Source organism: Sprattus sprattus (genome assembly GCF_963457725.1).
Source record: "Sprattus sprattus genome assembly, chromosome: 8".
Taxonomy (NCBI): Eukaryota; Metazoa; Chordata; class Actinopteri; order Clupeiformes; family Clupeidae; genus Sprattus; species Sprattus sprattus.
In genome coordinates, this window is record NC_137927.1 from 8,871,429 (window position 1) to 8,889,130 (window position 17,702).

Genomic DNA, 17,702 nt, shown 5'->3' on the forward strand with positions numbered 1-17,702 from the left:
GGTTCTCGTCGGCGCAAAGAGATAGACGCGCTTAGCTTAAGAATGGCTCCCTGTCTCAGGGATATCACTTTAGTTGAACCTCACTGCTGCCCTTCCCGCTTTTATCTGCTCCCCTCTCTGTCTGCCCTATCTTAACTTCTCTCGCTCCACCTTATCCATTGATTCTCCTCGTGCGTAAGAAACACGTGGATGAGTCATTGCGTAAAGTTGCTGGACTGTTCTTGTTTATGTAAATGCGTCAAATCCCGTGGGGCTAAAACTTTCTCTTCCCCTTTAGTATACGGCTGAAAACGCCTTTCAAAACACAGATGTTCAGCAGCCGTCTTGTGCCCATTCCGAAGATAAATTAGTACATATGAAATATTTCAGTACAACAAGGAGGAAAGCTTTTGAGTTTTTAAATATTTGATGTTACACGTTTAGCTTTTCCTCGAATACACCAGAGCACGGCAGGCATCTCATGAACTCAGCATAGTGTGTTACAATATTTTGTTAATTTATTCATGCCTTCACTTTTTGAAAAGCAATTGATTTGAAGAATAGCATGGTTTATGTTCTACTCCTTAACAGCCGTGATGTGGTGTTGTTTATGTTTTATTGTTTCTACTTTTAACAGATTTTCACTACCTAATGATCTGAGACATCTTTGGATATGTTTGCATTTGAATGTATTTCCGCAAATTCTTGTGTTAACATACAAATTAGTGATACAAATACATACACACACAGTTCAAAAACAGTTCAACACAGTCTGTATAGAATCTAAATGTAATGTTTGAAGCAGGTTGATGGTCATTGAAAAACACACTATTAGAATGTTACAGACAAATTACAGATTTACAGACAATTAGATATTAATATTAGTAGACTTGTAATGCTATTAGCAACAGGTAGGGCCATAGTAATACGATTACATAATCAGACAATCATTTTAATTCCATATATGATTTAAATAAAAACAGACTTTTTTCCAAACAGAATATCTATAAAACAGATACAGATGCATGCAGACCTTATAATGAGTTAGCTCTTTAGAACCGACTATTCTTGTTTCAGAAGGACTAAGAGACAAAGCTCACTTGTTTTTACAGTTCTGACTATTGAAAGCCTTGATCAGTGGGCGGCTCACTAAGGTCTCTGTCCAACTGCATTATGTCTGTAAATATTACAGAGTCAGCCAGGCCAAGGGGTTAGGACTGTAACTGAAAAAAGCAACCACACTGGTGCCTCCAGGGTACCCAAGCAAGCAGCCAACATTCTCACCCACCCTCCCCTCCTGCAGAAATATTTATACATGCTGTTTTTCCCCTCAAATTCCCTTAAAGATTCATTTTTTTCACTCTATCATTTTTGTTCCCCTCATTATTGTGCATATTTTTTTAAACAACGTGCAGCTGGCAATCTTGAAGTTTTAAGTGCAGCTTTGATCACCTCATTGTGGATCTCAGATGTACAGCTATGGTTGCCAGAAGAAAGCTTCGGGAGGAGACTAACCATGATGCACTGCTCCGTGGGCAGGATGACTCATTGCTCACTCCAATTACCGAGCCATAGAGTCCAGGAGAACTTTGTCTTTTCGCCCCTTTGTTTTCATCACATAACACACAACACAGTGTGTTCATTAGCGGTTCTTCTCTGTGGCTTCCTTGAATTCATTTGTCTTCCTGGGGTCAAGCTAACTGATCATACCACAAGAGGTTGGATCCTGTGTGTGAATCAACATGCAGGTGACTCTGACACAAGTGACAGAGCTGGGCCCCTTAATGACTCTCGTGACCAGACTGGGTTTGGGCTGAATATTAACTATGTCATTCCACTGGGAATGTGAGAAACAAACAGGGGGGAGGGATTTCCACTGGGATTTCTCCAAGATCATTCCAGGAGTAACCTCCATCCGTATCAATCACAGACCCTTGCTGGAGGCAAAAGGAAGTCAAAGAATTATTGACCACTGTTCATTGAAAGGACGTTTCCAAACACAATATAAGACGTGTCCAAATATAATATTCACGATAGGTACTGAAAATGTTTGCATGTTAAGTGTCTACTGTTATTACTTAGCTTCTGCTTTAAGTCTGAATTTAGAAAACTGTCATAGTCTCGACGATGTGAGTTGATGATTTTCCAACACAAAACAGCGTCTACAGAGTCACAGCAGCACAGCATTACATTCTACATTACTGAATTAATTATGAAAGTCCTAATAAGAGATGCTGATGCATTTCTTCAAAGGCTCTCTTCAAAGCAATATCTCTGGTGCTTAATATGCATTGCACAAGTGCATTCAGAATTGGAGATCTCTACTAGTTGTGCAACCAATGGATATCTAGAATTGTATAAATCTTTTAGTTTTATTGAAATAAGCTCTTGTCACCGTGAGGACCTTCAGTGCAGTATTGGCCATTCAAATTATTATCCGCACTTAATTAAGGTTGCCTGGTGCAATGCAACAAATACTGAAAGTCCAATTACTCCTCTGAGCATGCAATTGAAACTACACTGAGGAAACCATTTAGTTGATGTGAAGATATTTGTCATGCCCCTGTGCTGAATATCTCGGAGGTCTGTGCAGAAGTGCCAAAATGTTTGAACACATTAGTTATGTTTTCTCTTCCTTTTGATGAAATGCATAAAAAAGATATTGGATTTAACCACAGTATTTTGATGTGTGTGTGTGTGTGTGTGTGTGTGTGTGTGTGTGTGTGTGTGTGTGTGTGTGTGTGTGTGTGTGTGTGTGTGTGTGTGTGCGTGCGTGCGTGCGTGCGTGCGTGCGTGCGTGCGTGCGTGCGTGCGTGCGTGCGTGCGTGTGTGTGTGTACATGAGTGTTAAAGAATGAGGGGGTGGGCTGTGCTTTGAAATGTATTCCCAAATGGAAGACAGCTGTGTTGAGTGGGAGAACTTCACTCATCATTATTTCCTGCCTTCATTTCATGTCTTCCATCTTTCTCCCAGCTCCATAACAAGATCCTGTGTTTGCCTTTTCGTGTGGTGGAGACCAATAGTCTCACCCTCTTTCCTCTTTCTGTCTCTCTCTCTCTCTCTCTCTCTCTCTCTCCCTCTTTCTCTCTATATGCATCGCCCTTTCTGCCTGGCTTGCTCCCCAACTTTCTCTCCCCCGCCCCCCTCTCTCTTATGCTTTTTTCTTTTCTTTTTCCTTTCTGTCTGCACCCACCCCTCTTTCTTATTTCCACCTTCAGGATGCCTCAAAAGCAGTCCAATTATCTAACCTGACAGGGCCCTTGTGTTGGCATTGATTTCATGTAGGAGGGTGATTAAATATCTCTCTTCCGGAGCTATTTAAATGCTGTTTGTTCCATGTAAACAAAAGGCAGAAAGAGGCTGTCCTTAAATGCTGATGCAGCACAGGAAAAGGAGATTTGTAAAAGGTCATATCATGCTTTTCTGATTTTCCTCCTTTCCATTAGTGCAGTGGTTCTCAAACTTTTTCTGTCATTCCCCACTTTGAACAAGTGGGCCTTTTCAAGCCCCACCTGTCCCTCATCTAGGGATGAGAACCGATAAGATTTTAACGATTCCGGTTCCTTATCGATTCCTGCTTATCGAACAGATTCCTTATCGATTCTCTTAACGATTCTTATAATTTGGTAAGGGGCGAAAAAAGAGCACAAACGGGTTTTTTACATAAATGTTCTTTTATATAAATGTCTAGAATGTTTACATACACATTTAAATAAAACTTACATAACTTAAATAAAATGTGTTCTGTTTAATATAAACGTTCATACAAATAACAATGCTCCTTCCTTACAGAAGACGTACTAACTGCAGCCTGTAACGATGACAGACTAGCAGCCTCTGAGCCCGTCTGATTTAGAACCTCATCATCAGCTTAATTGGATGGAAATGGAGATTATTTATAGAGCGAACGCTGGTTTGCACAATGAAAAAAATGGCACTAAGAAAATCGCTGAATTTTCTGATCTGACATACAGCCCTTGTTATTGAGGTAAAGGACTGTATATTTTCTTGTAGGTTGCTTGGTTGTATTGCTAATAGCGAACTATTATGCTAAACGCTTCTAATAGCAATGTAGAGTCCACTACAAACACAATAACGTACTGAAACATAATTACTTGTATCATGTACAAACTAGGCACTCAGTATATTTAACACTTAGCTATTGTTGCCACTGAATTGGCTACGAGAAACTTATCCATATCGAACTGTCAAACTGAGGAAGCTGCACGCGTTGCTTGAAATGAAATGAAAAATTAATTTTCAAGTTCGCAAGTACCCATTTTAAGGCGCATATGTGCACTGTTGAGCCCTTAATATTCCTAGTTATACAGTTGAATGGAGAGGGACAGAGACAAGAGGGCCTTCAAACCTTGGCGCAGGTGTCAGTGAAGCACAGGTGCAAGCTAGTTTTAATGACCCCATTATGATGTCATAATCCACAGAGTTCTGCCATGCAAGTCTATGGGGGAAAAAGGTGATGGAAAAAGAGGAATAAAAAAGGAGTGGCAAGGAGTACCGCCAAGAAAAGTCATAGCAGGTTGCACCGGATCGGGCCGGACGTTTCGGTGTTTGAACGGCGTCTGTACCTCGAACGGGCGAGGAGTAGTTAGCGTTACAAAAAATGGGGAGAATAAAGAAAACTTGACAACAACAATACTGTGCTTCCCTTCGGGCAAGCACACTAATAACAGCGACTTCACGCAGAGGCTCTGGCTTAGGGGCCACCTGAGCTCATGGGCCCCTGGGCCTGGGCCCAGTAGACCTGTTTGGTAGTCCATCCCTGTTGCCAAGGCGCTCACAAACTGGCTTGTGAAATCGACTTTGGCTGACTTTTGAACAACGTCAACACACTGGACGTGTAAAACACACGGTACAGTTCACCTCCCTAATTGCACTTTCATGCTCTGGGAAAGTTTTTTTTTAACTGCAATTAATACGCTGACGTCAATCATAAAATCTATTGTCTAGAAAATAAAGCATTGCCACAGATCATGGGTAAAAAAAAAATCTCCCGTTCATTGCGTCCATTCGCGCCCCACCCTTTATGAAACGCTGCATAAGTGTGTTATGTAGCTCTTTGTGCATGTAAATGGTCTGCAAAGTTACAAAGCCCAAAGTACTCGCCAGAGGGAGTAACACTCTCCCGCATAAAAAAACAAACACTTTTCTCAGCTGCCTGCATCCAGGCTCATCAAAAGGGGCTAGGCATAAAGACAAGCGCTTAAAGAGCGTTTCTGACAGAGGTGAATAGAGAAGTACAGTATGACATGAAGTATATGTAAATGTACGTTTATATGTATCTAGACATACAGCTCTCATAACCTGGTTTCAAATAGGTACTGGATTATTTGTGTAAAGTGTAAAAAATACATAGTAATTTTAAAGGGAAGTAAGGTATCAAATCTACTGTTCACATCGTTCTGAGTAGGTCAAGTATGTCGAATAAGCGTGAACTTTATTGCCACTAAATCCAAGATTGAAATGGAAGACCTGTTAGAGGAGCCGTTACACCTATTATTTAATGAATGTATTTTCACTTTCCTGACCAACAGGGTTGGGAGTGGATGAAAGGTTCTGCGTGTTAGCCTCTTTGCGCTTTTCTGAAATATAATATTTATTTGAGGGCCCTAATCTTTGTAAATTTAAATAAATTCGGAAATTTTTCAGCATTTGTTAGTGCTATGTTAAAGCAATATTATTACCAGTTCAGCAGACTGACCTGTGGTTTCACCAGGTTTCACCACAGCTGCAAGAGCATGTTTGGACCAGAAGTGATAAGAAGGGTCAAACTGTGCTTCTTTCGACCTTGTGCCTCGGACGTCATAGACCCACCACGTGGTTATCCCTGCTGACAAATTGAATGGCGCCAGAGAACGCTAAACTTCTATCTATATAAACCTTGCACGATGTTTTTAATTGTGCTTCTTTCTTGCCTGCTGCAGTCTGGGAGTAAGCCCGGGCTCCCTCTCTCTCTGAGAGATGGCCCGTGCTTCTCTACGACCTGCTGGGACGTGGGTGACCCTAACAAGCTTGCTGTTGTTGTTTAATAAATATACTTATGCAACTCCGGAGTCCTGATGTAACTTGAGTACATTTTCACCTAACATTGGGGGTTCAGTGTCTTACTCAAGGACACTTTGACACTTGTGAGGAGAAGTCAGGATCAAACTAGCAACCCTCTGATTGCTAAACGACTCCTCTACCTCCTGGACCACTGAACACAAACACATAATAAATAAATCATCTTGCAATGCCATACAATAACTAGAAAATGCATTTCCTGAAGGAAATACCAGTGCATGAAATGCAAAAGTTAGGAAAGGAAGAAGAAAAGAAAGAAGAGTGAAAGAAGGAAAGAAGAAAGGAAAGAAGAGTGAAGAAAGGAGAGTGAGGAAAGGAAAGAAGAGTGGAAGAAGAAAAGAAAGAAGAGTGAAAGAAGGAAATCCTAGTTGAAGAAGGAAAGAAGAGTGAAAGAAGGAAAGAAGAAAGGAGAGTGAAGAAAGGAAAGAAAAGTGAAAGAAGAGTGGAAGAAGGAAAGAAGAGTGAACAAGAGTGAAAGAGAAAAAGAGAGTGAAAATATTGAAAAAAGGAGATAAAAATGGAGTGAAGAAGAGAGATTGAGTGTGAGAGAAAGTAGACTGAGAGGGATAGAGAGAAAGATGGAGAGATGGAGAGAGAAAAAAGTAGAGAATGGAAGGTGTCTTAATGTTCCTAGTTACCGTTAAATTGAGAGGGACAGAGAAAAGGTTCCTTGGATTTGGCGCAGGTGTCAGTGGAGCACAGGTGCAAGCCAGTTTAAAGACCCTATTATGATGTCATAATGGCCCAATGTAAGTCAATGGGAAAATTTAGATTCGTTTTTATTTAATATCTTAAAAAGTATAAAGTTTAGAAAAGTGAAAAATACATAGCATAAGTGTCCTTTACAAGACCTACGCGACAAAGTTTGAATGAAGTTTCTACGTTAAACGGTTCGGGCTGAATTAATCGCAGAAAATGGTAAGAAGAATAAGAAGAAGAAGAAGAAAATGCCTAGGAATAACATTTACATTTACATTTACATTTAGTCATTTAGCAGACGCTTTTGTCCAAAGCGACGTACAAGGGATAACAATACAGGGCATTTCATGGCACTGTAATTAATAACCTTAGTACCATTTTCCTTCCCCTTAGTTTGACCCGTGTGGTAAAGCACTGGTGCATAACAGAGACAGAAGGTAGAGATAAGAATGCCAGGAGGTATGTGAGAAATGTCAACCCAAGGGCCAAGGCAACTCTGGAATGTTCTTAAATGGCATGTTCTGTAAACAATCGACCCACGCCTATACTGAAACTATAAGTTCATCTGTGTTTTGAGATCCAGTATGTAGCGGCCGGATACATAGACCCGTACAGATTAATTATACTTCTTTCACTTATATGGCTGGTGTATCTCTGTGACACATTCCTTCATAAGGACCAAAAGAGGGGATGAAGATGAATAGGAAGAGATTAGAGGGAGTATTAGAGGACAGAGAGAGAGGAGTAATCATTAGTCAGAGCAAAAACTAGTGGCTTTTCTGCGTTTTAATTACATGGATAGCACCACAAACACACACACACACACACTCACTCAGCCACACACACACACACACTCAGCCAAACACACACACACACACACTCACACACACTCACTCAGCCAAACATATACACACACACACAAACACTCACTCAGCCAAACATGCATGCACACACACACACACACACACACACACACACACACACACACACACACACACACACACACACACACACACACACACACACACACACACACACACACCAGCGTCTCATTAGCAGGAGCTATCTATGGTCACCGCATCAGGGAGCAAAGTTGAGCCAAGGTCAGTGAAAACCACCACCCTCTGTATAACAGGACACCACTCTTCACCAGTGAGACAAGGTCACTGCAATCAAGCACAGAAATATTCTCTTTACGTAAGAGTCTCTTGTATCTGATTCCCTCTGTTTCTATTTCGTTTTACAGGGGGAGATACCACAAAAGCAAGAAGGCAATCAGTTCTGCATGAGATATTTGATGATTTAACTGGTTATGGTGTCATCCCTCTCACACAAAAACGTACTGATGAAATTTAATTCCTTGTGACGTGCTTTAGATAAGAATAACGTTGAGTGTGACCCTGTTAAGGACCTATTCAATACGAGCTTTTAATATCACTTTTATTCTCATTAATTTGTAGCTTGAACTTTTGAGGAAAGTTGATCTCACAAAGTAGCTTTGAGACTTGTTAAAGAAGGAAGTTTGAGATGACAGAAATATTTTGAAAATCATGGCACATCCATCAGATTTTAAAATCAGAATGTAGACGCAACCACAAATCATATCCCTATTTTGACGTTTCTAGCATTACTGATGCTGTCTTTTGTTGATGAAGGAAAACATTTTGGCTGCATCGGAGAACCTTTGAAATTAGACAGGTCTTCCCACTTCTGACAGGTTTCATAACTAGGTAAATTAGGTAAGGAGGAGTCCATGGAGGTTTGAATGAGAGAGCTGAGAGCTGCCTGAATGCCCACGTGTTCAATGACTGATAAAGCTGGATATTTCCAGACCAAGATATGATATCATACAGTCCTGCCCACAGAGGCTCCCGATTAGGAAACATGATACAATTCTCTGCCCTGTGTCAACGACGCTATTGTCCACATGGGACATGGATGATGATTCAGTCTCCTTTCTTCAGGCAATCCCTCAGACTTCCATACACCCCTGACAGAAACAGCCACTAAAGGCCTGGGTGATGGAAGTGTCATGAGGGCTCATCACATAAAAAATATGTTGACTTGTACCACCTGAACACATAATAACATAACAAGTCTGCATTTTTTCATATTCGGACATGTATTATCTCACGTCCCAAAAGGCATTGCGTCATACTCCCTGATAGATCAGTGGACTGAGACTGTGATGTAGCTCTGATTTACCACCACTGCTACTGACCTTAGAGGTTGTGAGTCGTGAGATAAGTGTACCGATCGATCGTTGTTCTTGTGCGCTGTCACAGTGAAGTGCAGAGAGTATTGCAGGAGGCCCTTTTGAAAGGCCCATTACCGGCGCTGGGGAGTATGGGCGAATAGACGACGAGCCAAGGTGTGCCACTCACTGCCGCGCTGAAAGGCACCAAATGTGCAGCCATTTGTCTTGTGGCCTCTCGCTGTCAAACATGCGGCTCGCTGAACGGTGGCATGAGGTGCAGGGGGTGTGGGGGTGTGGGAGCGGGGGTGGGGGGCGCGGATGGGTAAACTAGACCAGGTGTAGGTGAAAGTCTGAAACAATCCCCCCAGTCTCAGAACGACGTTTCAATCCAGAGAGTGAAATGGAGCCATTATAACATTCTGCTGAATGCTGAATTCATATTTCGCATGGAATCTCAAAGCAACTCATTCATATTCATCTATGTACATGTACATTGCATGAGCAAACCCTTTGTGAACATCGCTGGATTTCCCTTTTTCTTTCTGTTCATATAGTAGAACCATTATGTTTGCATTATGTTTGCAAAGATATGATGTCTGGGTCAATTTCATACACATCGCTTTAAAGATACCTGATGTAGTCTCAGTTATTTCCTGTAGTAGGCTACACTTAAAGAGACTCATGGAAACTTTTCTAATGGATGAAAACCTGAGCAACGCATGAAACAAAATTAGGAGGAGCGCTCTGCCATGTTACATCATATTGCCCCCTTCGCTATTTGTGTCACGGCCAGTATAATGTGCTAAGGCGAAAGGCTCTTCAGATCCTTGCTGTCACAAACTATCTTCTCACTTTTGACAGTTTTCACTTTCATAATTCCATCCTGTTACTGTTGTTAAATAATAGATGACAAGTTCTCAAGCGGAAACAGAGGACCTTCCAGGCAATCTCGTAGCCTACCGGGTGAGTGTGCCGGCGCAATGTGACAGATAAAAAGAATATTAAAAAGGTTGTTGCTGGGAATGACCTCAACACAGACATATGTTTACTTTAGCTTCACGTACACTTAAAGATTGACACGGACCGGTGCTTGTCAGTCTGACTGAATTAGCTGTCGTTTATCTGCCTTTTCATGGCGTTGTCCTCTTCGGTCTATTTCTAGTGCCATACACGCAAACAGAGAGAGCTTTTCTATGTTGCAATGTCGTGGGACCTTGTCTGGTCATTTTGTGTAAAAAACTCCAGACTCACATGAGACTCCTGGGGCCGGAACACAGAGGAAACCCGAACAGCCGGGAATAGGGGCGCTCTCCGTTGCCCTTCGTGCGTCATCATAAAGTAATTAAAGGGCTCGGAGCGATGTGCCTTGCCTCTCTGCCTTTTTGCTCCCCTGCCTACACAGCTTTTATTTGCTATCTATGGACAGTGTGCACATGCTTATTTTCTAAATTGCACTGCATGGATATCATGCCAGTTGCGTTTGCCGTCAACTTTCCCAGTGATCACCAAACACCAAACATCTTACTCTTGTCGGCGCTGCGTTTTTTTAATAAAGTAAACACCAGCGCCTTTGCCCTCCGTCCCCTTACCAAACCTTAGAAACAAATTGCAAGAGAGGTTACTGACACAAACTTACAAATCCATACAAATGGCAAATGACTGCGTCATTCCCCTCTTTTACCAATTTCATCTGAAGCCTGACAGTCAAGTCTCCCAAACTGTTAATTTGCAAGTCTATACACTACCAAGTTGAAATGACGGGTTTAGCTACTTTGTAATATTCCATCAAGCACTGCTTCTTTGCCATATATTCTGTGTAAAGAGGTTGGTGTCGTTTTTGTTTCTTCTTTTCTCTCCGTTCAATGATCGAAACAAGCTGTGCTGCATCCGGCAGGGTGGGGATGTTCCTTCCTGACAGTAAGTGCTAAATTGGCACAAAGACTACGTGACATTTTCATCATAACTCAAATTAAACTAGGAAAAGACGAAGTCAAACGATCAGAGCGGGGGAGCTGCGTAGGCTATCCTGGGAGTTATTAAATACAAACAGTGTAGCAATGACAGTCGGGTCCGACATTTCCTCTCTGGAAAGGCTTCATTACCCAAATGTCACACACTGATTTTAGAAAACCAGCACTCTTGTAATTTTACAAGTCTCCTCGACACTGGTCGCATCTGCACTACAAGGTCGACAAGAAGTACAACATCAACCGGATACTTCAGGCAAGGTTGTGCGCTTGGACATAGACCATCCTTGATTTACTCTTAAGGCTAAGCCCTGTGTGATTCTGGGACATCTCTTTTTCATGTGGATTCAGATCCCGTTAGTGATCTTCAAGGACCCGGAACACCACGGAAGAGGAGCATCTGTGGACGAATGTGATGAGAATGTGGTGTATTACTGTGCTCCAAGAACCATCTCCCACAATGACATTGAATGGGCACAACAGTTCCCCTGCAGGGACAACTGTCTGTGTAGGAAGTGTGTTCTCTCATTAGCAACCCAGCCCAACCCAAGTCCCCCCCCCCCCCCCCCCTTCTTTTTAATACTGTGAGGTTAATTTTTTAATGGACATTAAACGCTGGCATCTTTCTTAAATAGATTCAAAGAAAACACCCCCATACTCAGTGTAATTATGCCTCATGAATAATTCACATGCTTAGAGCAGTATTTGTCTTCACCTATGTGATGACTCATTCTCCTCTCTGATTGGTTCCCTCTTTATTAATTGGTGCCAGGTATTGGTGTCATGCCTCATGGTTGACAGCCATATTGGAGTAGTTTTCTGAGTTCAGGGACTCTCATTGGCCCAGAGGTCATTTGCTGCTTGTCTCTAAGCATCTGCTTGATGAAATATACTCTTTGGTTGCCATTGTTTTACTTTTAAAAGGAAAGCGTTTGGAAAATAGTCATCCAATTACTTTAGTTATTGAAGATTATTGAATTCCCTTGTAAAACGCACCACACACACACACACACACACACACACACACACACACACACACACACACACACACACACACACACACACACACACACACACACACACACATAATACCCCCCCCCCCCCCCAGCCACGCCCACATTTTGTCTATGCAGGAAAACCCCTGTCATCAGGCCCAACAAGCCATTGCTTCTCAACAAACACACACACACACACACACACACACACACACACACACACACACACACACACAAACACACACACACACAAACACACACACACACACACACACACACACACACACACACACACAAACACACACACACACACACACAAACACACACACACACAAACACACACACACACACACACAAACACACACACACACAAACACACACACACACACACACACACACACACACACACACACACACACACACACACACAAACACACACACACACACACACACACACACACACAAACACATAGACCAACATTACTACCATATCAAAATACTGTGGTTAAATCCAATATCTTTTTTATGCATTCCATCAAAAGGAAGAGAAAACATAACTAATGTGTCCAAACATTTTGGCAGTTCTGCACAGACCTCCGAGATATTCAGCACAGGGGCATGACAAATATCTTCCCAGGTGTCAGTGGGATCAAACAAAAACAAATGACTATTTGATGTAAAGAAGAAAATGGGATACATGCTTAATCATGTCTATTGGTTTTGTGTATACCAACCAACATCAGGGGACCATGCTTGATGATAATGTATGTATTTACATAACTTTTACACAGAAAACAATGCCGTTAGATGGAACTTGTCTATCTACACAATACACCTCAACCGGTATTACTGTATTTCAGATTTTAATATATTCCAAAACTCAACGCATCATTCTTTGTCTTTTGAAGGTTGCTCTCAACTCCCTACCACACCCTTCAATAAATTAGGGAAGTCCTTCCCCTGATATACGGAACTGTTGATGCAGTACATTAATATAGTCAGTAGGTGGCAGTAGTGTGTTACAAATCTATGAGATTGGCTACTGCTGGGGGGGGGGGGAATCTAGTAGCAGCACTGAGAATAAAATTAATCTATGTGTTTTGAAACAAAAGTAAGAATGGTAAAATTCATCAGGATTACATACTTAACTCTGAAATATAAATTCTAATTATGGAGATGAAAGTTCTAAAAACAGGAGATGATAGGAGGATTTGGTGATAGAAAGAAGAACCTTCAGGATTAAAGGATTATAAAAGTTTTTTCCAGCAGATAGTGTAATTTCTCTTGGTGCCACATAAAACAGCTGCAGTGTCTGAACAGGGAAACACAATGACCTTGGTTCTCTGTCATTATAAATAATGAAACAGTTTTTCTTTTAATAATAGTGTAGACATGTGCACTACACTAATGCCTGTTTTATATATACATCAACACTCAATACCAAGCCCCAAGGGGAAAGAAAACAGAATTAAATACTTAAATCATAAATAAATTATTAAGTTAATGTACACAGTTTCTTTTATTACATTATTATTTTATTACATTTTGTTACACTGTGACTTGTACAAAAGTATTGATCAGTTCTCAAAAAGACTTAAAAAGGATGAAGGTTGGCATGGCCCACAGACATGTCAGTGTTGATGAAGGAATGCCATCATCAGTTAAATTGAACCAGGGGGGGGTATTCTCTCCCACACTTGTTAATCACATTGTAGTGTTTACTGAGTGAACAAGTCCAAATGCAGCCATGGACACTCCTGGGGAGTGTGTATACAGTAGTACGGTATCCGTTTATGGAGGTTTCTCAGCGGAACCATTAGAGCGATGCAATTTTTTTTTCCCTCAAATTATTCCATCCGGGCCAGATGGCACGTGATGGATCTTTTTCATATGTTTAGAGAGCATCTACTGGGCTGTTCATTTGGGAGAGACACGCTTCATTGCCTGCAGAGAAAGACAGAGGGAAGGCCTCAGACCCCTGCGGACTCACTTAAAGTCCTCCTTAGACATGGCACATGAACAAAAAACATAGAGGCATCTTCCAACATACCTGATGTTAGTGTGCAGCATACCTAGTGTTAGGGTGCACTGATATTCAACCCACATGACATAGAGATACACTGCAAAAAATGCTTCTCTAACCTAGTGTTATTACTCTTATATTAAGATGAAAAATCTAGTTGGTCTTGTTTCTAGCTAAATTGTACTTACCTAGTGCTTTCTTGGTAAGGTTATTTTTACCTATTTCAAGCAAATATAACTTGGGCTGTCTTGATGAGCACATTTGCACTTAATTTGAGTTCTTTTAAACTAGATTTGAGTACTAGATCTTAAAATAATCCACTTTAAGTGTGGGAGTCTTATTTTAAGTTGAAAACGTTTAATTTCAAGCATAAATTTGCTTGTTTTTTTCTTAACGGATTAAAGGTCATAATTCAAGTTATTTTTCAAATATATCAGTTTTAACAACCACTTAATTGAACCATGTAGTTCAAGTGACCTAAATCACTTAAAAAACACAGTCAAATATACTGAGATACATGTGGATTACCACTGAGCACAAGATGCTCAGTCAGAAGTGTCGTCATAAACCACAAGGTTTCCTCAAACTTGGTGGCACGATCGGATTCACTCGAACACTCAAAACGTCTCTGAGGCTGCATGCCAGTGATGTGAACTGAAGCAAGTACAACAGCTGAAGAAAACATCGTGCCTTTCTACTTCAAAAGCTAAAGGTAAGCTCACATAATTTAACTTCTGCCTACTTTGGTAATTCGTCAGCGATATTGAAAACCAAAATGTATCGTAAATGACCAAGACCTCTGGTTGAAGTTATAAACTTTTTAGCAAACAAAGCTAGCACAGATGGCGTTAGCTAAGACGGCTAACCTAGCACATTAAATTCAATTGAAGCACATTTCGACTGCGCTAACGTATGTTTTTAACTAGTGCCAGGTAATACAATGTCAGAAGTGTCTCTATTAGTCTTGTCTGTGAAAAGAAAGCTAGTTTAGAGGACTCATTTAGTGTGAATGTTGGTAATATAATAGCTAGTAGCTGCAGTTAGCTCTTAGCTGGCTAGCTACTCTATTAAGTATCCCCCACACTGACAGAAGCTTTGACATGAAGTTCAAGATTTTTTTCTTTCTGAAAGAGTAAGAACCCTTTTCTTTAAATTACAGATGGAGCAATTGGACATGACAACACAGTAACTTCTGGAAGGTAAGTCTAATAGTAGATATGATAGAAGATGGTTGTATAGATAAAGCCAAAGATTGTGGCTAGACTGGCTATGCATGTTTTCCTGGTCATTATCGCCACATAGCCGATATGCTTCCACTCTTTTCCTTGAATCCTCAGTGCTCTTAAGTATCCATAGTTTCAGAGACATCATAAATATTGCTGATTCACTCTTACCCCTTTGTTTGCAGCTGCACAGATCATTGCCTTGTTGGAGGTTCTCCTAAAAATGTTCCCTTCCTCAGCCGTCCCTCCAAGAAAACTCAAGTCAGCAAGTGAGGCACTACACAATGTCCTTGAGGTGGGTTTTAGTGTCAGTACATAATGGTTTCATTTGTGAATTTCATGTGTTTGGTTTAACTTCATTCTGCCCCCCTCCCCCAATTTGTTGCTTTCAGCCATCTGAGGACCCCAATGTCTTCTTGCGTAAAAGGCCGCTTAGCAGTCCTGTCTTCATCATCGACTCCAACAATGTGCTTCCGACAGTAAGCAATACCCCACTGACGACCTTGCCAAGGGACATGCTTCCGGAGTCCCTCATGATACTGATGGGATGCTGTCATGTGTGCTAGTTCACCTATTCCAAGTGAATTGCTACGCTATTGTCCATAATATAAACAGATGTACTGAAAGATTCTATTGACGAGAGTGAAAAGATGACAACATATAAAAAGGTGCTTGCTAACCGGCAAGAATTCATCCAAACCTAGTCTGTCTCTCCCTCTCCTCTTTGTCAACCTCTCTCTGTATGTCACTCTTCTCTATGCCCCACCCCCCCCTCTATCTCTTTCTCTATATGTCTGGAGGTCAGGACAGCACACAGTAACACAATGTCCAATGTATTTCCAGCTAAATTTGTTAATGATTTGTTTGCTGTTGGATGATTTCCGACTGTTTGATGTGTTGCTGAATTGTTATCGTTTATGTTAGATGTCAATGTACCTCATGTCTGACAGTTAACTAAAATCATTATGTGTAATATGTAATTAAGTACATTTAAGCATTCTGATGCTTAATATTGTTCATTATTGTCAATACCTGTTATTGGTTTTCTTCATTAACAGGGTAAAAAAACAGTGATAAATAATATGTTGTGAAATGTTTCCATGATTTTAAGAGCTATTGGTCTGATTTGAAGTAACTTAAAGCTTTAGACGTACTCCAGGTTTGAGTGATGACAGACTTCTTTGGAAGTTACTATATGACTTGAAATCAGTGTTGTCAGTCTAAATTTTACTCTTATTTTAAGATTTTGTGGTCTTATGTAGAAGCCTGAATTGTTTCTTATTTCAAGTACTAATGCCTCAGAAGATCACTAGATTTGAGTGACATTAGGCTTATTTTGAGGTAACTGCATGGTTTGAAATAAGTAGAATTAGTCTTATTTCAGGACATTCTGTGCTTGAATTGTCTCTTATTTCAAGTACTAATGCCTCAGAAGTTCACTAGATTTGAGTGACATCAGGCTTATTTTGAGGTAACTACATGTCTTAAAATGAGTGGAATTAGTCTTATTTCAGGACATTCTGTGCTTTTGGAGTAATGGTCTTATTTTAAGAAATCTTAACAAGCCAAATTTGCTCAACGCACTGGCAGCCAAATTTGCTTGTTTTAAGCAAAATCCTGCTTAAATATGTAATTATTTGTCTTAAATCTAGAGGGGCATTTTTTGCAGTGTAGGAGTTGTTTGCTTTCCCAGTCTGATAGCATGCATTTAAAAAAAATGAATTACGGATTTTAATCGCCAGAGTTATAAGAAAATTACACTTTTTCTTAGGTGAGCAAGGGGCTGTGCTGACTTCCACATAAGGAATTAAGCTTGCTCATTCATTAAATGTTCTAATTATTTCCAACAAGCTTCTCATGCCTCCGTTTCTACATGCGCTCCTCAACGCAATTAAAACGGTCTCCACTGGAACAAAGCCGGCTCTGATAAACAGCATGCCATAATATAACTACCACCACATGCAACTCGTGCAGCCTAAGTTAAGGGATTTTCAATGGCAGGGCACTGCAGGTAACATATGCGCATATTGAGGATCAAAAGTATGTGATGGTCATAGGGCCTACTCATGGCTATGGACCACAGATGGAAGGAAGAACACCAACCCAGTACCCAGTACACAGTTTTTACCCAGTACACAGTTTTTACCCAGTACACAGTTTTTACCCAGTACACAGTTTTTACCCAGTACACAGTTTTTCCTGGAGCTAAGCCTCCATTAATGACTAAGATGAGGAGCTTTAATGGCTGGTGGTCTTCATGTCTTCATCTTTTGGTGGTGCACTAATAGCTCATCAGTTTGTTTTAGGGATCTTATATACAACAGTAATTGGTCCAGGTGGAATGCCCTGACCAATCAGCTTATTGATTTAGCTTTATTTGCAGGGCTTGCAACAGCTGATGTCTTGGGGATTCTTCTTAACATGTCAGATGCATACATAATGTTTGCATACAGCACGCTATATGTAATGAGGTGGTCATTATATGTGTGGGTCTGTGCATGCATGCCAAAGGGTGCATCTTCATGATGAGTGTCTTCA

The 17,702-nt window shown here is 40.8% G+C and overlaps 1 long non-coding RNA gene across 2 annotated transcripts; it reads left to right on the plus strand.

Annotated features, from left to right (window-relative positions):
- The first annotated feature begins 14,549 nt into the window (after nt 1-14,549).
- Nucleotides 14,550-16,317, plus strand: LOC308369432. 2 transcript variants are annotated; one of them, XR_013968757.1, is made up of 4 exons: nt 14,550-14,653; nt 15,101-15,140; nt 15,350-15,459; nt 15,557-16,317. It is a non-coding gene; the product is annotated as an uncharacterized lncRNA (long non-coding RNA). The 2 variants fall into 2 exon arrangements; XR_013968758.1 differs by having other exon boundaries at nt 15,350-15,433.
- Nucleotides 16,318-17,702: the final 1,385 nt, after the last annotated feature.